At 41.1% G+C, this 25000-nt stretch overlaps 1 pseudogene; it reads left to right on the top strand.

The window, feature by feature from the left end:
* Positions 1 to 12504: 12504 nt before the first annotated feature.
* LOC122360871 overlaps positions 12505 to 25000 on the top strand; it is a 45577-nt pseudogene continuing 33081 nt past the window's right edge.

Raw genomic sequence — 25000 nt, 5'->3', positions numbered from 1 at the left:
AAATATCAAAAAGTACACGAACTCTTTCGGTTAACCCACGCCTTGTATTTCTTTTTCGACAGATTCATCGCAGGGCTCAAGCTGCTCGGTTTTCAAGTAATCGTTATTCACAAGCCGATATTTTATTTAAAACCCGTATAATTAAAAGAAGACAAATTTAATAACATTACATCGCAGGCGATCCTACAAGCTGACTAAGAGCACCGAATCAGGAATAAACAAAAATAACAATCGCTCTTCGCATTCTTTAAAAAACTGCAAATTGTTCCGCAAGAACAACAAAATAATAAAACATTCTAAAATTAGACGAGCCCTCTGATATTTTGCCCCAGGCGTATTTTTTTAGCATGGTAAATATAGCCTGTAATTAAAATGTACCCACTGGATGAAAACAACAGCAGTCTTGGGCTTGTAAACATTAATTTCAGGGTGTTGTTCGGGGTGAGAGGGAAGGGCTGGGATCTGAGAGTTTTATTTATTTCTGCTTCTGCCGAGTTCTTTTTTCGATCTTGCATTTTCCTTTGCTCGCCATTAGACTCGGCTGGCAGAAAAATACGACTCTGTCAACACAATTAAGCTGACTTCCTGTGTCAGACACCCACGCCGCCGCTTTAACACCTACTGTCAAAGCGCGATGCACCCCAGCACCGCTAATACTGCACCGTTAGCGACTTCTCCGACGCGCTCTCAGCTGTTATGGCAGTCGTGGCAGACGGCGTGAAATATTTTGTTTTTAAGTCAACACGACATCGAAATTAACCCAATTAATTTGCTAATACGCCGCGCTGGTGCACGTTCTTCCGCGTTAGAAAAGAAAAAGTTTGATCGAACGTGATGATTCGACCCCATCCCTCCCTCCTCCTCCTCTGAAATCGCTTTCCATTTCGGTTGACGTCAGCAAGCTTTCTTATTGTTTCGTGAATCTGTTTGGGTATTTACCTGCTGTATTCTAGTATATTTCTCCTTAGCTCGCTTTAAAGAAAATCGTTCTCGTGGAAAGTTTTGTGTTGTAGATCAAAACACCCAGTTCTAAGATGAAATATCATACGGTTGGTGGTGTTCCCAATTAAGCAATTATTCATAAAAAAAAAAAATTAATGAATAGGTACATACTTTATATGTAGCATCTATATTTGTGTTTATTGCTTTTAGTTTTATTCTGTACTTATTTCCTTTTTTATATTAAATAATTGCGCACGCCAGATAGATATAGCCTTCATACATTTGTTGTCATTTCTGTTTTCATTTTCTTAAAAAGTAATTCAATTACAGTATATATGCGTTATTTTGTTTGTGCAAATATGTAAACTTTTAGATAATAATAGTACATTAATATAACTTGTTATATATGCATATGTAGCATTTTATTTAGTATTAATTTTTTCTTTTAAAAATTAATTTCTAATTTTTACATTTTCTTTTATGTAATAAGTGTGTGTATTTATGTATAAAAAAATTATATATGTGTATATATATATATGTATATATATGCATATATATATATATATATATATATTTTTATATGTATATATGTATATATATGCATGTATGTGTGTATATATATATATATATATATATATATATATATATATATATATATATATATATATATTACATACATAAATATATATTACATACATAAATGTATACAGTATAATACAATAATACACAATATGTGTAGCATTTAACATTGGTTATTTTAATATTATTTTAATATTAGTTCTTTATTAGTTCATTTTAATAATAATAATGGTATTTATTTCTATTTTAATAAAATAATTTTAAAAATGTGTATATTATTTTGAAGTATTATACATACGTGTGTGTGTGTGTGTGCCACTATACTATGAACTTTAGCGATGCTGCATTATCCGAGCGTCACCCAGAACTGTCTCCTTTAAAAGGCTTGTTTCACGATTTGCCTTAAAGTGTGTAAATCAGAGCTGCTCAGTGTTTCTCTCCAGCACACACGAAGCCCTCTTGTGGTCGCTCCAGGGAACAGCGCACGAAAAAAGCCTCGTCCCGAGCTCTCCATCCACACCAGGGTGAGCTGAATCCAAAGGCGGTGTCAGATATTCTCGGCGCTCCTCATACTGTACCGCCTCTCAGACTCGAGGAGTTTCCGATCTCTCCCGCTCTAGCTGGCTCCCTGAAACTAACGCGTGACGGTGATTCATACAGAGAACCTTTAAATTATGAATGCCACTGATAAATGAAACTGCCTTGGCTTTTGTGGAGTCCCCGGCCGCTTATCTGGGCGAGCTTTCTGAGAAGCAGTTACAATGCGACGGTGACAAGAAACGACGGCGGTTATTCATGTTAATATCGGGGCTAATACGAGGGATGACTCGAATCCCTTCCGCTCAAACCAAGTCTCTTTCGCTTCAAGAGCAGAAATAGCGCCGTCGCCGACACTTCAGAAAGCATCGGCAGATTTTCTCTGAGATTATGTAAATTTTGGCCTAGTTATCGAGTCCGAGGTGTCAGTGTTTTTTGGAAATCGACATGTGCTTGTTTCCATGATGCGAGGTCACGCCAGAAGCCACCTTTCCGTTCACGACAACGATGTCGCCGCAAACAGAAAATGCTCAAACGCACTCGGACAGGCGCCGAGCGCAAAGTGCTGCAGCAACAGGTGACGCTTGCAGAGTCCTTTCCGAAAGGTCGAGCGTTGGGGCACGGCTCGGACTTCTACATGAAGTTGCTTTGAAAACTAAAGCTCGTCCTAAAAAGGTCTAAATTAACTTCGGGCTCCAAAAGCGCTGCACTTAAGGCCGACTCCACCGGTTCCAGAAGCATCTCTTTTTTCATGCATGCTTCTTTCGCGTCGATTCATTCGACTTTTATTTTAAATTACGTACAATTAAACACAGGCCTGTTTGGCATCTCTCCGGTGGGCCAGATATAAGTGCACCCATTTCAAATAAGCTGCCTTGAAATGATTGGAACACATATTCTCATAACCCGTCCTGTCACTTCAGGAGGCTGGTGGTCATGATGTTACAGCACTTTCTGGTCTGCTCTGTTCGTTTAAGGTTTCTCAAGTTGCATCCTTTGGTCATTTCTATACCATAACGATGCATGCGTTACAGTAATGAACGAGCGCGCGCGCGTGAAGCAACAGTTAAAAAAATCGAATTGGAATTCTTTCAGATCAAAATGGCTAATCTCAATTTTTTTTTAATCAAAACTTGGTCTTTAGGATCAAAACGGTGCGCGGCGTTACTTCTTTCCTCTTCATCAAAGGGAGGAAACGCTGAAGCTCTACTGGAAATCTGCATCGGAGATGATGGTATCTGATGCGTGTTTATGTCGAATAAATGTCAAATGAAGTATGGTGTAAAAGCTTTCTAATAACGTGAGCTTCGGGTCGGATGACTCACGTTTGAAAGGATTCATTCTCATCATCATATCTGGTGCAAAACTCCTGCAGAGCTACAGTTTGAATGGTTTCTTTTTCCGCATTGAATATTAAAATAAAAATCCATATGGTAGATCTTTATGTTTTAATCGCGAGGTGTGTGTGTGTGTGTGTGTGTGTGTGTTTTCTTTTTTAATCAATATCTCCCACTGTTGGTATATGGAGTACAGGATAAAATATTAAAATCATTTTTAATGAGAGAAAATCGTAAGAGCGGGTTATAAAACGTCTTTAATTTTGTGCCACGAATTACAACTTTATGGCGCTTTAGCGTGCGTCTAAAATGAAATGATTAAAACGGACGAAAACGTACAACTCCTAAATCAGAAACGAGAGAGAATCATATTACGCAAACTTTAGAAATCAACCCGCGCTGATGATTTTATGATCATCATTATTATTATATGGAATATATTTCAAACGCGCGTTTACTTCTTCCCCGCCAGATTTCGCTTTCTCTGTATTCATTTGGATTTTAATCTCACGCGCGACTAATTGAAAACTTATTGATCTATAAACGGGCTTTAAAAATCAAATGTTTTCTCGCGATCCCGCGAATGTGTGTGTGTGTGTGTGTGTGAAGTCGCACATGAAATCAAATGACTAGAAGTGTAAACACACCGTGGCTGCGGATGGCAAGTTTTAAATAATTTTATACAGTCCTCCTTCCTGACATTTTTTAACATGTGGTGTGTAAATATGAGAATGGCTGAGTGTGAAAGTGGATGAGTCTCTGGAGAGCGCGCGGAGACGCGCCGCCCAAAAATCAAAGTGGGGCAAGAAGACGCGGTGCGCCACAGCTGGCAGATCGTCTTATGTCGACGGGGAGGGGCGGTTCGTTTACCTGACACCCTCTCGTCGAGCTCGAACCCTCCCCCTTCTCTCGCGCTTCTATCCCGCATCGCAGCCCACGTTGCGCGCAGTCCGTGCGCTCCCAACTTCAGCGGTACGCGCAGGACATCTCCATCTCCATCGGCGAAGCAGAGCTGCTGCGGACGCGCGCCGGCTTTGGATCTCTCAACGCGGGGACGAAGTTAAACGAGCCTTCTCAACTTTTGGATGGAAAACGAGCGCTTTCGCGGAGATCGCTAACTTCTTTAAGGTACTGTCGTATTTCTTTTCTTTCTCGGATGTCTCTGAGCATCTGCTCCGAACGCAGAGCTGCTGTATATTTAACGACCAGTCAGACGCGTTTGCCGTCCCGTCTTGTCAATAGGAAAACAATTGACAGCGAGGGTGGAAAAATCATTCGTGCATGGGTTCAGGTGCAACTGATTTTCTCATAATCGCCTTTTGCACATCCAAGCCTTTTATGCAACGAGCACATCTCTTAATGCAGATTTTTTTTTAAGTGGCAAAAGTTCATGTTAGATATTGAAAACGCGATTATTATTAACCTTAAACGTTCTGCACAAAACCTATTGCATTTGCACTTGTGCACATACGTGCACGAGATCTAAATAGAAAAAAAGAAAAAAATCCAATTTTATGGAGTCAAGAGGCAGACATGCTCCTAAATAAGATGAAATGACTAATACGACTAAATGATTCTAAATAAAACCGGCTGTCAGCCTGCAGAGAATCGCATCACACTCTTTTCTCTTTTTCTGGTGTGATGTAAAACTTTACGCCTCAGTTTTAATAGGAGGATGTAGTGGTCAGGACCCCGTGCAGCTGAGTGTGACATTCTCGCTTGTGAACTTGAGAAAGCTTGATATGCATTTACTTGCAAAGAAAAAAGGCGACAGACTTCAGGCAGTTAAGAAGCAGGCACAGGTTTGCGAAAGAATAATGTTTAAGAAAATGACTGAACGTAATGCAGGAATAATTTTATCGAGGGCTTGTCATGTGCACGTTAGTCAGGATATCTTTTATTTTTGCACTTGATCGAATTTCTTTAAAATATCAGGCCAGTAATCGCGCGTAATGCGTATGCTTCGGCAGCTCGGCACTAAAAATAATCGCTCACAACCGAGATTAATGCATTTCCACATTTTTGACCTGAAACGATTGCATTTAGGCACAAATAAAATAAAAAATATCCCTGCATCTCTGTGCTTTTCATTATATCCACCGCTCTTAATTGGCAATTATATGGGGTGTGATAGAATAAATTATATTACAAAGTGGTTCATTAAATGTTGCATTTAAATTTATGTACATTACTGTTATGGTTATGGGTAGCGACCGTACATTACTATTATTACGCTTTCACTTTGCTATGCTGATGACGAAAAAGCAGAGAGCGGTTGTAGGAAGTGCACGGCGTTCATCGCTCTGTGGACGAGGTGCTGTCCACAAATGATATTTGGGAAAACCAGACCGTCGCAGTGCAAAGTGATGTGCATGTAATGAATTAGTCGGGTGATCGATATTTCACGGAATTCAGTAATAAGTGCACGCCCGAATATTATTCGAGCGTGTGACTGCCATCTCGCTCGCAAGGTATACATCTGATTCCTCATTAACAGGTCAATGTGGTAAAAAAACGAGGTTATTCTTCTTGAGATTGCTAGTTATCTGGGGTAGAATTAGTGCGGTCGATCTGGTCAGTGTTTCTCAGAACAGAGCTCGTGATCTTTTCCTGCCAGCGTCAGGTTTGCTTCTTGTAAGTGCTGTTTGACATCAAAGTGGCTGTTATTATGCAGGTTTTGCTTCACTTGTTTCATTCTGACATCTCCTTCACGGTGTCACGTTAATGTACAGTCTGCCGATGTGAAACCGCGTGGGTCCCCTTGATCTCGACTTGAAAGTTGTTAACCATTTTTTTTTTTTTTTTTTTATCGCCATCACCTAACCCCGTTTCCACGGCTGGTTGTTGTTGTTCAGATACTCACCCTGATATGGTAACCCAGCCTTATTCATCGCCCGCGCCGATATCGCTGTCCCAAATCTCAGCGCGGTGGCACAACTTGGCACGCTCAGACGGGCCGTGAATAACGAAGACGCGTGTTTAAAAACGAGAGTAGGCTAGGATCAGTGCTGTCGGGTAGGCCTTGAATGCGTAGCACGAGCATCAAATAGCAACAGGAAGTCGCAGTAGCTTCCGAGAGAAAAGGTGATATCGTTCAGCAAGTGGCCTGCAAATTCGGGGGGTCGGAGAGGTCAAAGCGTTCTCCGTGGCGCTTAATAACTCCTCTTAACGCGAGAGACACGGTTGCATCTTTGTGTCGGGAGTGACGCGCGCCCGGTCGCCCTCCCGACCCTTCGAGAGACCAATTATCCGCGGTTATTTTCAGCGCGCACTGAGAGTATAATCAAGGCAACTCGTCCTTGATGAATTATTTCCACGCTGCGCCTCGCACGATTTGTCCCGCTTGTAAGTGACAGCAACGGAGGCGCAACCTAAAAATTCCTCACCTCCCAGACGAAGAGCTTCTTGGTCGGTCCGTGTCTGATTCATGCACAGCGAAGTCAAGAGCGATTTCTGGGGTAAAACCATTAATCGTCTTTACCACAGCGGTAATGAACGCTAGGCTGAAATAACAGCTCAGCAAAGAGAAGAATTATACTTGTGGTTAGAGCACGGTAAATACCTGTTTAGCTGCCAGAGTATGCATTTATTAGACTGTCGCCAGCAAATAAGAGGTCTGTCTCTGCTTTTTAATATGTGGCTGCTCGGAGATTCCACCCTGTTTGGAAAGAGCTGTTATGATTTCTAATCGTTAGGAAAGGTAACAATGAATCAGAGACTTTTGATGACAAGCTCAAACCAGTTTGGGAAAAAAAAAAAGAAGAAAGGAAAATTAAGGATTGTTTATGATACTTGGGCTCTGGAGTCAAGCATGTAAAACGGCAGACGATCACATGCAACTCGAGAATAATTTAGCAACGTTTTCCAACTTTTTCCCGAGATGATTTGCATACATCAGCAGCGATTTGACGCTCGTGTGCTAAAATCCGCATCCCGCCTCGCGCTTGATTCCTCAAGCGCCATCTCCCTCTCCTTTTTCTTTTCTTTTCTTTTTTTTTTTTTTAGATTATTACGTGTCTCCCTGCTTTTATCTGGTTTCGAGAATCGGGCGCCGGATCTTTCGAGAGGACAAAGCGCTCAAAAGTGCGTCATGTCGATTTGGTCATGCTTGGGCTAAACGACATTTGTGTAAAATCAGAAGAGCAATGTAATCGCTTCTCCGCAGCACCATCACTAATACAATTTGAAATACGCTACCAGTTCCACCTTAAACCTTTTAAATTTCGCATAACCTAAATTTAGACACTCCATATGTTTTGATCTCGTGTTATTGTCTGCCGTTTCTATGCTTGTCGTTATCCGATCTGTGTAGGTTTTCTCGAATCCTTTGTTCTGGTAAGGCGACACAAAGAAAGCAGTATGTATCAGAGGAATGCACATACTGCAAAAGATCAGGTTTTAATACCCACCCACGTACTGCAAACAAACAATTAAAGAAGATACTCTCTTTTACAGTGCAAAGGCACACACATGCACTTATAGAGATTTGGAGGGACGCAGATTAACGCCATACAAATCTTTGCCTTTGCAGTGTAGTCAACTGAAAGAAGCAAGGGCTTTCATTTGTTGCTTTTGATTTCTTACACACACGCATAGAGAAACACCGAAAGAGAAGGAAGAAGTATATCGATAAAAATCCTATATTGTAATATATCGCAAATCCGTCCCATTGTCACCAGGCCTCTGAAGCGGTTCACGGGACGGTTCGAGTTTGCATCTACTCGCCGTGACGCTTTTATGCGTAACTTTCGAGGTCGATTTTCTCAGTGCGAATGCGCAGTGTGCGCCCCTCGTAAGATTTGAACCCGATGACCCCGGAGCCGGGGGCTGTGCATTTTTCAAAACGAAGCTTCCGAAAAGGCGTTGCGGTGCAATGGAAACGGTTTATTTGCGAGAGTGCGTCTTTCAGTGCATGCTTTAATGCAGACAACGAAAAAAAGAGAGAACTCGCTCATCATCGAGTTGAATTTTGCAGGAATGTCTTTAGAACTTGCGCGTCGAATGTCGCATGAGAGTACCGCGCTCATTTCAAAGCGGATAAAAACGAGGCAAAACGCGGAGAACTTTGTGAATGACGGGCGTTGCAATTCTGCTCAAACTTCTGCGGGCGCGAGTATCTGCGTGGGCCCACGCGTTGCATCTCGGCAGGCTCGGACAAAAAAGAGCTTTTTTTTTCTCTCTCTCTCTCTCCCTGTCGCTTTAACTCTATTAATTGTTGATACGTCGCAATCCACGAGGCAGAAATTAGAGGGCTAATTATTCGATCATGTGACGCTGCCCCACTGCAGTGACAGAAAAGTAATTTCCCGGGCCTTGAAACTGATCTCGCTTGATCGTTAGATGACGGATTTGTTTTATAATTCGATAAAAGCGGGGGAATAAACAAGCGATGAGCCGATAAAGAGCCTCTCTCGTGCGCTCGGAGGGAGTAATTGTTTTTAAATAATTAATACGGATTCCTGAGGGAGGCTCAAAGAGCAGGATCTTTTTTTTTTTTGTTGTTTGTTGTCGTTCTCGTGTGCGGCCGGACCTCGGCTCTCGCAGGCTTCCACTGATTTAAAAGTCTCCCGCACTTTATTTGGCAGGCGTTCAGATGCCGGCGAGCCACAGGGGGACTTTTACAGTGCGCACTAGAGGTTCGGCAACACAGTGCGCACTAGACAGAAATGACTGTTCGCTGTGCTGCATCGCTTTACGCCGCTGCATGCGTTAAATAATTAGCTTGCACATATAAAGTGATGGAGTTAGGCTCCCCTCACGCACGTAAGTCTATTACTGCAGGTTATTTTTATTATTTAATACACTTACGAGTCATGCGCACAGTCAACTGCAAACCGCTGTATTAATGTGTGCTCGAGTAACACGGCTCCTCTCTTCTGTCTAAAAATGCGCCAGCCACCAATATTTAGAGACTGTAATGAGTTCCACGTTTTCGTGTTTCCAGGAAATGTTTGTTTTGAATGCATCTAATGGAGATTTGTATACTGCCCATTTGCCTCCGCGTTGATTCAGTGTCTCCGTTCGGTATGTGGTGGGCACTGATGACTCTACCCCATGCTGTTTGTGTTATCAAACTGCCGAGATGCTCTTGGCTCTGATTTATAACACTACCTCAAATAATCTTGTTAATGCACATTTAACATTGCGGAAGTGGCAAGCACATAGACTAAACAACACCTACGCGTGCGAGCAGTCAGAATAGAGCTGGTGAAATGTGCCGAGTGATAAACTGCCTCCAGTGCAGCTAAAAAGAGGAAGACCGTACTGTCTTGTTGTCATAGGGGTTTCTAACTTTGGATGTACACTTACACATATTGTGTTACTATTCCGGGGGAAACCGGATGAGCTTGAAACAATAAGCAATGCGACATCCTAGGAGGGTATAACATGGACAAATAGCGTTACAGTCCTCTGTGTTGGAAGTGTTAGAAGTGCTACAGAAAAATGTATTAACTTTTTTTCCATTTTTTTAGAATTATGAATTTTTTTTTTTATTCAAATGCGGTGAGAATTTAATTGTAAAAAGTTTTTATACTGACTGCTTATTTTTTTAATTGGAAAAATTAAAAAGGAAGTTTTGACCATTTTTTTAATGTGAATATAACAGTTACATCAAATGATCATAAGCCAGGATGACTGGTATGTTCATGGAAAAGGCAAAAGAAACAATGCATTATCTTTTGGATGCTATATAATTGGGAATCTTTTTTTTTTTTTTTAATTTTTAATTAATGTCGTATTCCGCTAACTCGAGTAATTTTAAAAAAATACAAGCTAAAGCTTGCTTCTCAAATTCGAAAACCCAAAACCGCTTAGATAAAATATTTGATCATATTGATCAATTTCGCTTCCACCAATGCGAGACGCTACGTTGTTTATGCGTTGCTTTTGTCCTGCATTGTGCATTTGGCGTATCTGTTCATCGTTGTTTTCTTTTTAAAAGCGCTAGCGTATTAGCATTCATTAGCGTTTGCTCCGAGCGTGCTACAAATATTGGCATTTTCAACTCTTCAATTGTGTTTACCCTTCTTTAAATGGGCGAGAGCTGAATTATAACCACAGTTGATCAAATCATTTCTGCTCTGTGAATCTGCATGCCCTTCTGTATGTCAGAGTTGGTGTTGTTGGGCGGTGTGTGTGTGTGTGTGCCAGGGCTCTTGGCAGTGTCTGCACCTGTTGGCAGCATCAGGACCCTCCTGGCAAGGCCGGCAGAAATTGTGTGATGCTCTTGTACGAGTGCAGAGGAGACTGCAGCCACAGCACGTCAACATGGCGGCCACGCCCCGCTTACCACTGCGCCCGGCCCGCGTTTCCATTTTACTGTGCAAATAAGAGTGGACCGATGCTACCGCGCATCCGCTTGCGCATTTTTAGTGCCTTTTAGAGCCAGCGATGGGTTTTGGGTGCAGAAATGCGCCAGATAAATATCGTTTGCCACCATTGCCGATTTGAAGGGTCAGCTGCGTGTTTTGCATTGAAATACCGAATGTGTCTTGCGCGCAAAGAGTCTTTGTTTTTCGCGTCGGTTGGGTGTAGTAGTTTCGCCCCGATCTGGAGCGTCGCTGTAGTCGAGAACATCTCGAGAGAGAGCGAAACGAGCTCCGCGCAAATTCACATCCACGCCGGAAACGCGCGTGGCGTCGTGCGAACGTCGCCGCCTGCATACGTGACATTAAAAGTCGCTCGCTCGCGTTGATTTGAAGAACGTATCTGACGACCGCTTGAAAGCGTCCACGTTTTTTTGGTCGTTGCTCTTCTTTGACATTTCCTGTTTTTAACGCCAGTGACAGTGTTCCAGTTGCAGCACCTCTGCTGATTTCATATAGCTTTATCCACCTTCACTTTCATGTCTGTACATGTTACACACTCCTGCTTTTAAAAAGACATTTTACTGTCTTCACTGTAATTAATTATTTGGACCATTAGTCATTATAATTGTTGATTCTGACATGGGCATGTACTTGGTTACCTTTAAAACTCGCCTTCTTTTTTTTATAATAAATAAACAATATATTTCACCCTCGCTCGGTGTTATAATAACATACAGTAGCAGAAACAAAGCATCTAGGTTCATAGGATTTTGAGTGTGTGTGTGTGTGTGTGTATTTATTTATTACTGGTATACTTATATACAGTGTTGAAATCATAAGCATAGTATAGTAGCAAGTACAGATCTTTGAAAGACTTTTTCAGGATGTGGTGTTTCATTTAAACCATGAGTAATTACATTTGACCCTTGCACACATTTCTGCATGACTGTCGTCTGCATTCAGTAAGTCACTGTGTTTTTATTTATAGTAATACACATTTCGGTGCATATGACACACATAACGTCTCTCTAATAATTATTTTCTTTTATTGCAGCAGGCATCTTTTTAAATTCAAATAAGGCTGGAAATGATCTCATTCCTGTTTTAATGTCAAAATAATTTAGTTTTAGTTTAGTCTATCATCAAATGCATCAAAAGTCTTACTGTTTTTATAAAATTTTTACTACATCACATTTTTAAACTAGTGTGCATTAATTTCTTCTTCTATCATATTTGCATAAATTAGATCTCTCCCTGTGTGCGTGTGTGTGTGTGTGTGTGTGTGTGTGTGTGTGTGTTCAGGGTTAGTCGTCTGCTGTCACCTGCACATATGTGTGTGTGTCATGCACCAGCATCACTGACAGATGGCGTGTCCTTTTGCTATAAGAAATATTGTACTCTTGAGGCTCTTTCGCAACTTTTTAAAACAGAACCGCGTCAAACCCCCGCTATAACATCATCGCTCTCGTTCATGCGATCATTCGCGTTTGCTTCCTTCCCCCGGTTCCGCCGATCAACTCATCGTTAACGTCTCAGCACACGCCATCGGGATCAAAACCCTCGCGCTCACAAACAAATACCGTTTGTTTTGCGACCAAAAAAAATGCAAAGTGATTTTATTGCGCCGTTCGGTGCATGTGCATCCTGCGTGTGTGTGTGTGTGTGTGTGTGTACAGGATGTGTGTGTAGATTCAGTAATAAATGCAGAACCGCCTCACTCTAATCAAGCTGATTAAAAATTCCTGCGCGCGTGCAGGCGGAAATCCACCATCATCATCCTCGTTCTCCTGCACTTTTACTTTATTTTCGCGTCCATCCTCCTCCAGGACAGCGACAGACGCGGGAGCACGAGAAATCCGTCTTCGATCGCGTCGTTTAGGAGGTTTAGAGATGAGGAGAAGCGGCAGGCAGCGCGGAGAGGGAGGGATGAGCCGATGCAACTCATAATTTAATGGGGACAGAGAGAGAGAAAGAGAGAGAGAGAGACGGAGAGAAAGAGAGAGAGAGAGAGAGAGACACACACGCACACACACACACACACAGAGAGAGAAGGGAAACAGAAAGAAAAGGACCGAGCGCGAATGTTACAAATGTAACAAGCGGAAGATACAATGTAGAGCTGACGCGCGTCAGGAATGTTCGGATGCTTTGACGTTTCGTTCGACGTTCGAAAGTGTATCGCGCACTTTTAAAGCTGCTTCGGATCTGCAGATCGGCTCGAGATGAGACGGCAGGTCGCCGGGGCTTCGTGCTGTTGTTTGGCCAGATGAGAGGCGATCCACGAACGCTTCTGTTCCTATAGGCGCGTACCGCCGAGGCTCAACGGGATGTGTAGGGAACGCCGGCGGTTACTTTTATTTTTAAGCGTTATTCCGCTCGCGGAACGGACGGCGGATGCGGTCGTAAACTCTATTGAACTCTAGACTCACCGGAGATCGTCGCATTTCGGCTCGATCGAACGCGACCACGGCTTTTAGCTCTCATCACGTTTTAAAGTACTTTGCGCTTCGTCTATATGCCTCTGCGTGCATCATGCGCTGTTATTCTCGGCGCGGCGTGCGATATTAGGCTTCGGCGTGGACGATCTGGAAGTTTTCTATGTTTCAGAATAGAATAGCTGACATAAAACTGATATTCGAGTGAAGTTTGTGCTCCTCCTGCCTAAACTTGAAGTCGCTGCTCGTCCACAGCTCCTTTATATGTTCTTCTTAAAGTGGTGAGTTCAAGCTTGAGTTATTTGTTTCATCAAATCACTTAAATTATATGTAAATGTTCCTTTATTTTTGAAATCTTAAAAAAAAATACAATTCTGCATGCGCACTACGAATGAGTGATAATTCCGTCATGCACTTAAATCTAATGCGACTTGTATGTTATCTAGTTATATGTGTGTCATATCAACCTGCTTTAGATGACATTAGTAAATTTAAAGCGTGAACTAGACAACGCTTTGGAGCGTTTCCATTCACGTATAAGCACAGGGTTCATCTTTATCTACATCCATACCTGTTTTATTGGTTTTTAAAGGAAGTCAAGTAAGTTCATCTGGTGTTCGGTGCTGTGGAATTCATTGTTGCATGTCTGATGTCTTGTTTGGCCTGTTTGATGAAATCTAACCCCGTCTGTCATGGTGTCTGGCGCAATGTTCCTTTATCGTTGTGAATGCGACGTTGAGACAAGGTGCACGTCCCTTTTCCTGTAATCTTAGATAATCCGAGGCCTCTCTTTTGTTTTGCCGTTTTGCTGAAACTTTTTTGGGGTGTCGCTGAACACGAACAGTTGGGACCAAAACGTGCATTTTCTTCACTTCGGTCAGGAATTCGGTTTTCCGCCAAGAGATCTGATCCGCTAAATATTTCACAGCCTGTCTCTCTTGTACGGGAAGGTTCATCGTACGGTGCGCTGATCACTGAAGTGGACTCTCTACACGTTAATGCGACTGTACAAAAACTAGCTTGTTTGCTCTCCACATGGGATTCTGCAGTGGGTTAGACATACATAATACATGCTCTTAGGAAAGGGAACGTGATCGTTGCATGAAACATTGTAAATGCCATGTAACATTAGGCTTGATTTGACATTTCAGTCTACATGGAAGAGAGAGAGTTTATGCTGCAATTTCATTGTTTTTTAGCTTCAGCAATCTTTATAACGGGGTGAAAAAAGTTGATTTGGTGGCGCTTGATCACTGACGCCGCTGCTTTATCGTTTTTTCGATTTTTTTTTGTTTTTTTTTCTCCTTCAGGTGACAGTGAGCAGTGGTGCTGAGAACCATGGAGCATCTCAGCGAAACATGCCAGGGGAAGGAGAACTGTGAGATGGTCAACAGTCTGAACGACACCAAGGCCCCTCCGGCCAAAATGGCCCGCCTGGAACAGAACGGAAGCCCGCTGGGCAGGTCTCGCCTCGGTAGCACTGGAGCGAAACTCTCCGGTGCACTTCAAACCCCCGGACATCATCTAAAGGCCTGCCACAAGAGGGGTGAGTTCGCTTATTCTTACTACTGCACTCTTCAAAATATAAAGCTTCAAAAAAGGGGGGTTTTCGCTGTGGTGCAACAGAAGCGTCATTTGTTGCCCAAGGAACCTGTCAGGAAACAGTTTTCAATACAACCCATTTTTTTTAAAATGCGAAGAAGATTTTAAAACGTATCAAGAGGCCTTTTTCGCTATGTAGAGCTGTTTGTGCATTCGAAAGTTTCCGTGGTTGCTAAAGGTTCTTCACGGAACCATCAATGCCGTGAAGAACCTTAAAGGGAACCTCTTAAAATTCCACCATTCCGCAAAAAAATCTTTTATAGTGGAAAAAGCTTCAAGTTTCTTTGGAAAGCCAAAATGATTTATTGCATCGCTAAAAACCCCAAACTAAGTGTCTGATTTTAATGAAAAGCAACTTGTCTGTCCGTTCAAATTTGGACCAATGATATTTCACAGTGGGCGGGGCTAGCGGATTTTTAATCGCTCAGGAACCCAAGTGATTTTATGTTGTAGTCATGGACAGTTAGGGCCCTTACAGTATGTCAGGCATCTGATTAAATTATGATGTAAACATGCAAAATAGTTTGTTGCGTATTTATGCCACCAGCGGCGTTCGTAATTTAGTAGTTATTGTAAGCACGTTTGTATTTTTACAGAAAACAGTCACTGTAGTGCTTTGTCTGCTGATTTGGTATGTCACAAAAACTAAATAGAAATTGTTAGTAAATGAACCCTGATTATTTTATTGGTTTCTGATTTTACGTTTGAGAGCGTTGGTATTTAATTTGCCATGTTTAAGATGTGGAAGAAAAAAATCGCTACTGCTAATAACACACACATACACACACACACACACACTATATATATATAGATAGGGAAAATGTTTTAGCTACAACAACTAGCGTCAGTTGTTATGTTCTCCGGCCGCATTCTATAGCTCTCTGGGTAACCGTTATTATTATTTATGGGAAAAAGTGAACTTTTGCTGAGTGCTTGCTGAACTTTGGAAGCTACTGTATTCATTGTTTCAGCTGAATAATATTTACCATGGGCTTTTCTCAGCTCTCTGGGAACAAAGCGTGTATTGATCCCGAAATGAACCGACACAGCAGTCTTTATTGTTAGATCTTTATCTATTAAAAATGGAAAAGCTTCGATTCAGCACATTCCCTGGCATCTGCTTATGATTACCCTATTTATTGATTGTTTTCCAGAAAACGGTCGCATTCTTAGGAAACTGCGACCGCGAGGAGCAGAAATATGATTTATTACGATTGCCCCGGATAGACGGCGTTGATATTACCCCCAGCCTGAATTAAACCCTGTAAAAATAAAGATCCTGGGTCCAAGAGATCATGAAGTTCCTGAAATTTCATCACCGCAGTGTTGCAGCTGGCTGGTATTATGTGATATTTGCACAGTAAACCCGAACACATGACAGCTTTGGATGGAGATTCTTCGTTTTTTTTTATTTATTTTTTTTTCCTCTGATAGCGCCACGCTGTTTACACAGACTCGTAAACCTCAAGGCTATACGGTGCATTGGGAGCCACTGCACAGCATCATGGGAAGGGTACTGGGATCTGCCTGAAGAAGTATTCTAATGTGATTTGAGCACCTTAACAATAAATAAAGCGCTAAAGCCGCAATGAGCTTTAACCTTTTAGTGTGCTAACACGTTTAAATAGCAGAGCTGCTCCGTTGACGTCTTCTCTGCTTGTTCTACGTTCTGAGCTAATTATGCATGTTACAGTGCTGCTTTATTGTAACACCGTTACATTGGAGGATAAGCAACTGATAACAAAGCCTTGCATAAAAAAAAAAAACCGATTTAAAAAAAACCTAATCATTTTCATATTATATATGCATCAGCTTCAACTGCATTTAAAAAAAGTTTCTGTTTTAAAGACTGTGTAATTGTATACATGCATTAATTTGAAAATTGAAAAATATGCTCAAATGCTCAATGGCAAACAAGTACTTTGGTAATGTTAAAAATAGTTTCGTTTTTTTACGAAATGAACGCCTTTATTCTGCGCAGATGCCTTCATTAAAAGGGACAGAGAAATAAATGTATAATGTTACAAAAGATTCTGTTTCAAATAAATTCTATGCATGCATCTTCGGTTTTAATGACGGAACATTCTCTATGTAAGTTAAAATCGGCAAAAATATTTTTAAATAATGCATTCAGCGTCAGTTAAGTGAATAAATAAGCTTTTCACGTGGCTCATGTTTACATTTTCTGGCCGCGATTTTAACCTAGAAATCAGAATTAGGCTCCTTTTGTAGTGGGTTTTCTGCTAATTAATAGATAATAGAAGACTTTATCACCTTACAAATGTTTGTGAAAAATATTACAATGCTAAAAAACGCATACTTCTGCGAGAAAGCATGATACTGAAAAGGGAATTATTTTTGGCATCCCAAAATTCAGATAAGCTGGTGTTATCGGAGGTTGCATGCAAAAGCCAATGTCATTGTTATTGCTGCTGCCTATGTGCCTGGGATTCGCGTTTTTTCGAAATCGCCACCATAGCAACCACATAGCAACGTGCCGTTATTAAAACAACTTCGAGCGCACTTTGCATTTGCGTTTTTGGCCAGATACGTCGTTGAAAACCGGCGGCGTTTTAGCATGTTCCTGTTGTGCTGCGGCGGTGTAAAGCTCGCTCTCTTGTTTCTGCTAGGTAACATGCTGCCAGTGTTTTGCGTGGTGGAGCACTACGAGAGCCCCATCGAGTTCGACAGCAAAGAGGAACACGCTGAGTTCGTTCTGGTCAGGAAGGACATGCTCTTCAACCAGCTAATCGAGATGGCCCTGCTCTCCCTGGGCTACTCGCACAGTTCGGCTGCACAGGCTAAAGGTACGGCGCGTTTCTATCATCCCTAAACATGGTACGCGGCGATACCTATTTATCCAGAATGTGCATGTGGTTTTTTTTTTTTCGCCGTTAGATCAGAATCATGAGTCATAAAATGCCGGGCAGATGCTCGGATATTTTTGGAGGCTAAACAGAGATATTTTTGGAGTGATTTGTTGGCTGTGTTCTGGTAGTGCATGCATGCTGCTGCTCGGGCTGACCTGATGCTGAGGTCAGGGGGGTTGTGGGTAGAGGCAGGAACACACAGGTGCACCTCCTGCTCTCTGTAATCACACTTTTCTCAATGGGAACGAGTGTGGAGGTGGGCCTGCGGTTTCTAATTGCTTGCTTTATGGAGCTGGGGGCTATTTTAAGAGCCGTAGCCTTCAGCCTGTAATTTATTGCAGGCTGTCCATCATAATTTCTTTTTCTTTGGATCTTCTGGATCTTGTTTTTTTCCGGTTACCCATTTAGTGCCAGTCGACAGACAACATATGGTCAAGCAGTGTTTTATTTTTTTTAAAGAATGCCATTTTGCAACCCTGTATGAAAACTATCACAGTATTACCATAAAAATAAACTTGAATTACCATGACTGTGTTTTAAGTCAACGTACACATTTTATGCAAACCTATTTGCAAAACATTATTAGAGTTTGGCATTATAATATGCGATTAGGTTAATGTGATATTCATGAAATTTAGAAATTAATACAGTTATTTAGCAGTTACTTATGCAGTAAGTTGATAAAGTGGCCGTAAAGACGTATATAATGTCACAAAAGATTTCTAGTTCAAATAAATGACGTTCTTTTAAACTTCCTCGTCATCAATCCTAAAAATAAAGAGAGAGTGAAACAGGGCGACTTTTTTCAACACTGAATATAATATTAAATATTTCTCGAGCTGCAAATCAGCATATTAGAATGATTTCTGAAAGTTCACTTAACTCTAAAAACTCTAGCAATGATGCTGAAAATTCAGTATTGTGTCACAGGAATAAATTAAATGTTAAAACATATTCACACAGAAAACGGTTATTTGAAATTACAATAATATTACAGATTTTTCTGCAGTTTTGATCAAACAAATGCACTTTCACTGTAACTTTAAACTACACAGTATGTTATATATAAAAGAAAAAGCATATACACAAATATTAGTTAAAATTGTCAATCTTAATTACAGTTCGGCCTTAAGTGTATTTATGTTTACATTTCTCTCCCCATCTTGGATACTCTTTTAATTAACCCTGTCGCAATGCATTATGAGATTGTGTTGTCCACAAAAGATGCAAGTGTTGCCGCCTGCAAAAGGAGATTGCTATAAATCCTGCCTATGTAGGCAGTTCACTAGATTTCGAGTGAAATCACCGCGATGCCAATACCGTGGCATATTCTTTGAAGTACGCTACTATACGAACGACTATTTAAATGCATGGAGGATGAATATGGTTATCAAATCAAGCCTCTAAAACGCTGTCTGTCTGTGGTAAATGGTGCCTCTTCACCGCAGGTCTGATTCAGGTGGGCAAGTGGAACCCCGTGCCTCTTTCCTACGTGACGGATGCCCCCGACGCCACAGTGGCGGACATGTTACAGGATGTGTACCATGTGGTCACGCTGAAAATCCAGCTACACAGGTCAGTGTTTCCCATGTACTGTACCCACAGTGCCGCCACACACTGTGCTGTTTTTCCCCACAAGCCACTGCTGTGGGCACACACAGACACACCTCTTCCTTTTTCTGTAGACGTCCATGTACATCTGTCTGTCTCTGTGTTGTCTCCGGAGGCTGTGTGGCTGTCTCACACTTTAAGGTGTGCTGGATCCAGTCTCTTTTCTTTTGTGTGTGTGTGTGTGTGTGTCTATGTGCAAACATGGACGTGTTAATTGCACATTACAGCAGTACTACGGCTCATCCAATTACTCCAGTGTTTTAAAGAACTATGGAACCAACAATATTTGATTATTAATCCGGGAAGCCTTTTTTATAACACGAATTCAAGAATCAGCATGTCATTTTTACTTTACTTTTACCATAAAAAGCCATCTATCTACATACAATAAAAATTAGATTTTTTTTTTTAGTATTATGTTTATGTTCATATTTTGAGTTCACGCTTCATTCAGATTGAATGTATATGCATGCGTGTGTATGCACATATACACGACAATAACGACCACGCATCGCCGTGATATGCTCGGTTTGGTTTCCCTGTCCGCCATTGCTCAGACAAACAGATAGCCGCTCATTCAACTTAGTCAGTCTAATCTGCTTGTCTGATCGATCGCAGACTGTTTGAAAACAGTCATTGTTTTTGCACTTCCTTTTTTCCACGCTAGTGGCGCAGAAACGACGCCCTTAGCTTTAATTTTCATGGCATGCTGGCGTCGAATTTTTTTTTTTTTTTTTTTTTTTTTTTGCATGGAGTGTTGCGATATTTTCTTGGCAGCTTGCCGTTTATTGCGTCCTATTGAACAAGCGTTCATTAATGACACCCCGAATGCAGCTGTGTTTTCTCTCTTGATTTTGACGGTGGATTTTTTTTTTTCCCCCCAACACGCATGCATAAATGTTCCAAATACTGGATTATTATTTTTTTTTTTTCTTTTAAACAAAGTATTTCGACGATAGTGGATGCCGGCCCTTTTTAGTGCGTCTAGCGTCGAAATCTAGATGGAAACACCTTAAATTGTTTTAGCAAGCATATCAAGGCAGGAAGGTAGAAGTAACGTGAAATAATAGTCGCCACATGCAGCTGATGTATAATTCATGCATCAATACAGCAGATGTGTTGTATAAAGTAATTAACTAATCAGAACAATCAGGAGAGAGAGAGAGAGAGAGAGAGAGAGGAGAGAGACTCCAGATGCATCTGCTTCATGCGCCAAATGAAATCTGTCTGTCTTAGAGGGACGCTTGCAGCAGAAAAGCAAAGCCCAGTGCTCACCGTCCTCTCTCTTTCTCTCTCTCTCTTTTGTTTCTCTTTTCCATCTCTCTCTTGTTCTATCCCTTCCTGCAGTTGTCCTAAACTGGAAGACCTTCCTCCAGAGCAGTGGACCCACTCTACAGTAAGAAATGCGCTCAAGGAGTTACTCAAAGACATGAACCAGAGCTCTCTGGCAAAAGAATGTCCCTTATCACAGGTGCTGGAGCCTTCCACGTCTAGTTGCCAAGATTGCAAGTGTCCCTTTTCAAATGCCCAGAGTTTGATAGAGTGGAAATGGACAGAATTGCCATAGAAATCCAAATCAATAGCCATTGTCATCCCTGTAGATTAATGCACTTTATTTTGATGCTGTCGCAGCAATGCTAGCCGTTGTGAATGAATGCCAGTATTGTGGGGTAAACAATGGGCGAACCACAATGATCTTGATAATGCATTACAAGCTGTGAACCGTTACGGGTGAATCTCACGAAAACCTGTCAACACGTCGTGTTTTAACTTTAGAATCTGTGGAAAGAATTACGCTTGCTTATAGAAGATTAAGCCTATTTTAAGACTTCTTTTTTTTTCGCATTGTTTTTACTGTACGTTCGTGTCAGTCGCGGATCGCGTTCTTTATTACCGTAACGCAAAAAAACTTATTTTATATATTTGCTTGATAAGAAAACATTTTAGTTTTTAAATCAAATAGAAACACTTAAAGGAATGGCTCACCCAAAAATTCTGAAAATCTATGAAGTTCTTTTTGTTGGAAAGGAAGATATTTTAAAGAAATGTTTGTAGCCGGGCTGTTTTGTGTCCTTCCACGGTAGGAATAAAAATACGATTGAGTCGATGGTGAGCCAAAACAGCCCGGTTGCAAAACTTTTTCAAAACGTCTTCCTTTGTGTTCGCAGAACAAAGAAATCCATATCGGTTTGTAAGTACTTGAGCGTAAATGATCACAGAGTTTTCATTTTTGGGTGAACTATTCCTTTAAGATAAATTAGGGAAAAGCAAACAAAAATCCTACAAAACATTCAAACTGTTAGAATTTGAAGGGGAAAACTGCCTAATCGTGTTAAAAATAATGCTAATATTTTTCGGTCCTAAAACTGGGCTTTAGTTAATATTAAAATAATAGATTTTAGTATTAAATTAAAGTGTTAATACAGCACGGTTGTGTTGTTTTGGAGTCTTTACACAGAATATTTATTTCATTTATACGAAATTTTAAAAGTGTAATAAAAGTGAGACATAAAACCACCAGGTTATTGCAGTAATTAGAGTTGTAGGGGAAAGCGTTGATCCAAAAAAAAAAAAAGCTGAATTATTTTAAAATGACATAAAACGAATGCTGCATAAATCATTGCTTAAGTCCTAGCTATGCTATATTTTTAATTTATGCTGATATCAAAAGTTTTGTATTACAAAAAAATCACCATAAATAAAAAATCTCACCAGAATCACCTTAAAGCGAAGTATAAAACTATTACATCGATGAGAATTTGAAAATAATGCAAAGAAATTCGAATTGTCCTCCAAACAGGCTCCTCTTTTTCTTTTTAAGTAAATGATCATTTCTTGTTTGTGATTTATCCCTCTCCAGTTAGCTTTGAAATGTCACCTGGGCGTGTTTCCGTGAGGTTCACCCTTAAAACCACAATGTATTTTTAGGAGAGGCGAGTGTTGGCGCAATCGCAGTCTGTTTCTGGTCTCAGGAAGCCTGTTCTTTACCTGCAGGTGTGTGTGTGTGTGTGTGTGGTGATGTAAAGAGTCCCAGGGTGCTGTTCAGGCAGCGCAGGGGCTGGGCCGCTCCACATCTCTCTAATCACTCTGTTTACAGTCCATATGTGAGCTATTCCCACCGAGCAGCGGCCCGGTACTTACACTGAATTAGAGTCCGCTCACAGCTCGCTTGCTGAAGGCTGGGCGGCCCGCGAGCGTGTGCTGCAATTTTCGGGGGAGGTGGGGGGGTGTTTTCCGCTTTTGTTGTTTCGGATTTCTCTTGCTGCCGCGAAAGAGGAGTGTCTTTCGCTAAATTTAGTCGTCGCTTCTCCAGTAAGCACAGGACGCCTGCCTGTATCAGGGTTGGCTTTGATGTGCAACCTAGCAGAGGTGACCTTTTTGTTTCGGTGAACAGTCTTGCTGTCGAACAGGAAGAGTTGGAGAGATCAGACCGATTTAAGAACGAACGCCAACTTTTATAGGATTAGCGACGTCTTGATACTCCGAACAGTAATCCCTGCTCTTGAAAAGGTTAATGAATGGAGGCTCGGAAGGAGAATTAGGCCAGAATAGATGGGGATTGCGAATTTAGCGCTTCTTTACAAAGATGCTTTGCGTGTTTAAGTTTATGTGATTACGTGTGTTTATATAACTTTGTGTAGGAGCACGAGAAGTCCTTCTTAAAAGACGCCTCGTGTAATTATGTCGATGAGACGGACTGTCATACCTGAACCAGACATTTTCTTTAGCAAGGCTGGCGAATCGGACGGAGTTGAACTGAGTCGGGCTCTCGATGTGCTTTTCAAAGCTGAAGCAGTTTTCATTTGACTTTAACGCAACAGCCATTGTGTGAGAAACTGAGAAAATACCCATAAAAAAAGAAAAACGGCCAAATGCACTGATGTTGTGCTTGCATGCATGTGCTTTCCCATGACTATACATTTTTTTTAGTTTTTATTGTGTTATAACTGATAAAATAAATAAACATAAACTCTGGAAAAAGGCACTATTCAAGTTAAATTTAATAAGTTAAATTTTTTTTTTTAGAATATTATGTTATAATAAATAATGTTTGTGAGATATATATATATATTATATATATATATATATATATATATATATATAATTTTTATTTATTTATATTTTTGTGGTAGTGGTGATAAGTTTAGTTTAGCACAGATAACTTAAATGTTAAAACCCTTTTAGGAAGTCTACATGCCAAATGTTTTTTTTTTTTATTACCTTTAAATATGAAATAAATATTATATTAAATTCAACAAATAAAATGCATTAATTGCTATACAAATTAAACATCTATTTTAATTTAACATACAAAAAACTACCTTTATTATAATATAGTATATTAGTAATACATAAACATTCAATATTTATATATATATATATTTAGTTTATATTAGGTTCAAATAAGCAACTTAGAAAGTGGCCTTATTCATTTCTGTGCTACACAAGTGAAACGCATTACATCCATACACAGGCATATTTTAACAAACCCACCAGTTGAGCTCAATAATTGACCAGCTGACCCTAGTTCTTGGATATCGTTTTTAGCTGAATATAATTCTCCTGCCTTTTTCGTGCGCTGCTAGAGAAAGGAGAAAAGTAAATTGCTCATCCAGGTTTGCGCGGGGGCCCCTCCCGCTCATCAGCCGTCTTTCAGCACACGTATGTTTCCCTGTGATCAAACTTAACCCCTGTGTCCCCTCAGACGACCGCAACAATAGAGCTCCCCACCCACCCCGTGGCCCTGAAAGAGCAGCTGTGTAGTTGCATAGCAGCAAATAGCCGTCAAATGCCATCTTTGCTCGGGTTTGACATGGGCTTTCCCCCCTTTCTCATGCAATGGACGAAAAAGAAGCTGTAATTAAGACGTTTTTAAAGAAAAAAATGAAAAGGAGGGGGGGAATTAGCCCACCTCTCCAACACAATGCGAATCCGCAGGGAGACTAAAAGATGGCACATAAGAAGGAAGTACAAACAGAGAGCGCCTGGATAGATACGGAGCGTTTTCATGAGACTCTCCCGTGACGGAAAGCCAAATAGATGGTTCAGGTCGATAACGGCGTGACAGACTTCCTGGGCTCACCGATAAGCCTCGCGATGGTTATCTTTTAAAGAGGCTTGTCCCATTACCTGTTGATGGCTCCTGGCGTTCGGTACGCTGAGGTGTTTATCCGCGCGGTGGATGTGTCTCGGGAGTTTGAGACGAGTGATTAATGAACGGAGCTTTTCGCAACATCTGTGTCAACTGTACCCAATATGAGCGTCTGACTCACATCAGATCTCAAACAGATCTTTGATGACTCATGAAATCTTGGTAATTTCATTTCTCTTCTATTGTTAGTTGATGGGTTTGTTTGTAAGCTCCCTTCCACCCTGGCTGTTGTTCGAGATCAGCGATAAAAGAAGCCGTGACATTTTAAAACGCCAGTTGGCCTTCAGATGTGCAGCTTGAACCTGGCCTCCTATCAGCATGGCACCGTGCTTTCATATTCCGCCCTTGCTTTTGGAGAGGGTCTTCTGCTCGTCTTGGATAGCGTTATACGCTTTTCATTTCTACGGCAGCGCAAGCTTTGGCAGTAAAGGTTAATAGTCCTTCTCAAGCGTACACAGAGATGTGTACTTTGGTGAGTGGTTAACCCTCGTTTGGCTGGTCCTGCTGAACTGTGCACCTGTTCGTGGTGGAAAAAGGCTCCAAAAGAATTTTTTCTGCCTGGTGCTGCTGTTGGAGGACCTTTTAAAATATACACGTTGTGCCCTATTTCTCCTAAAGCGTTATA

This window comes from Puntigrus tetrazona, chromosome 16 (genome assembly GCF_018831695.1).
Source record: "Puntigrus tetrazona isolate hp1 chromosome 16, ASM1883169v1, whole genome shotgun sequence".
NCBI lineage: Eukaryota > Metazoa > Chordata > Actinopteri > Cypriniformes > Cyprinidae > Puntigrus > Puntigrus tetrazona.
The sequence above is the reverse complement of the archived record's forward strand: the minus strand, read 5'-3'. Positions and strand labels throughout refer to the sequence as shown.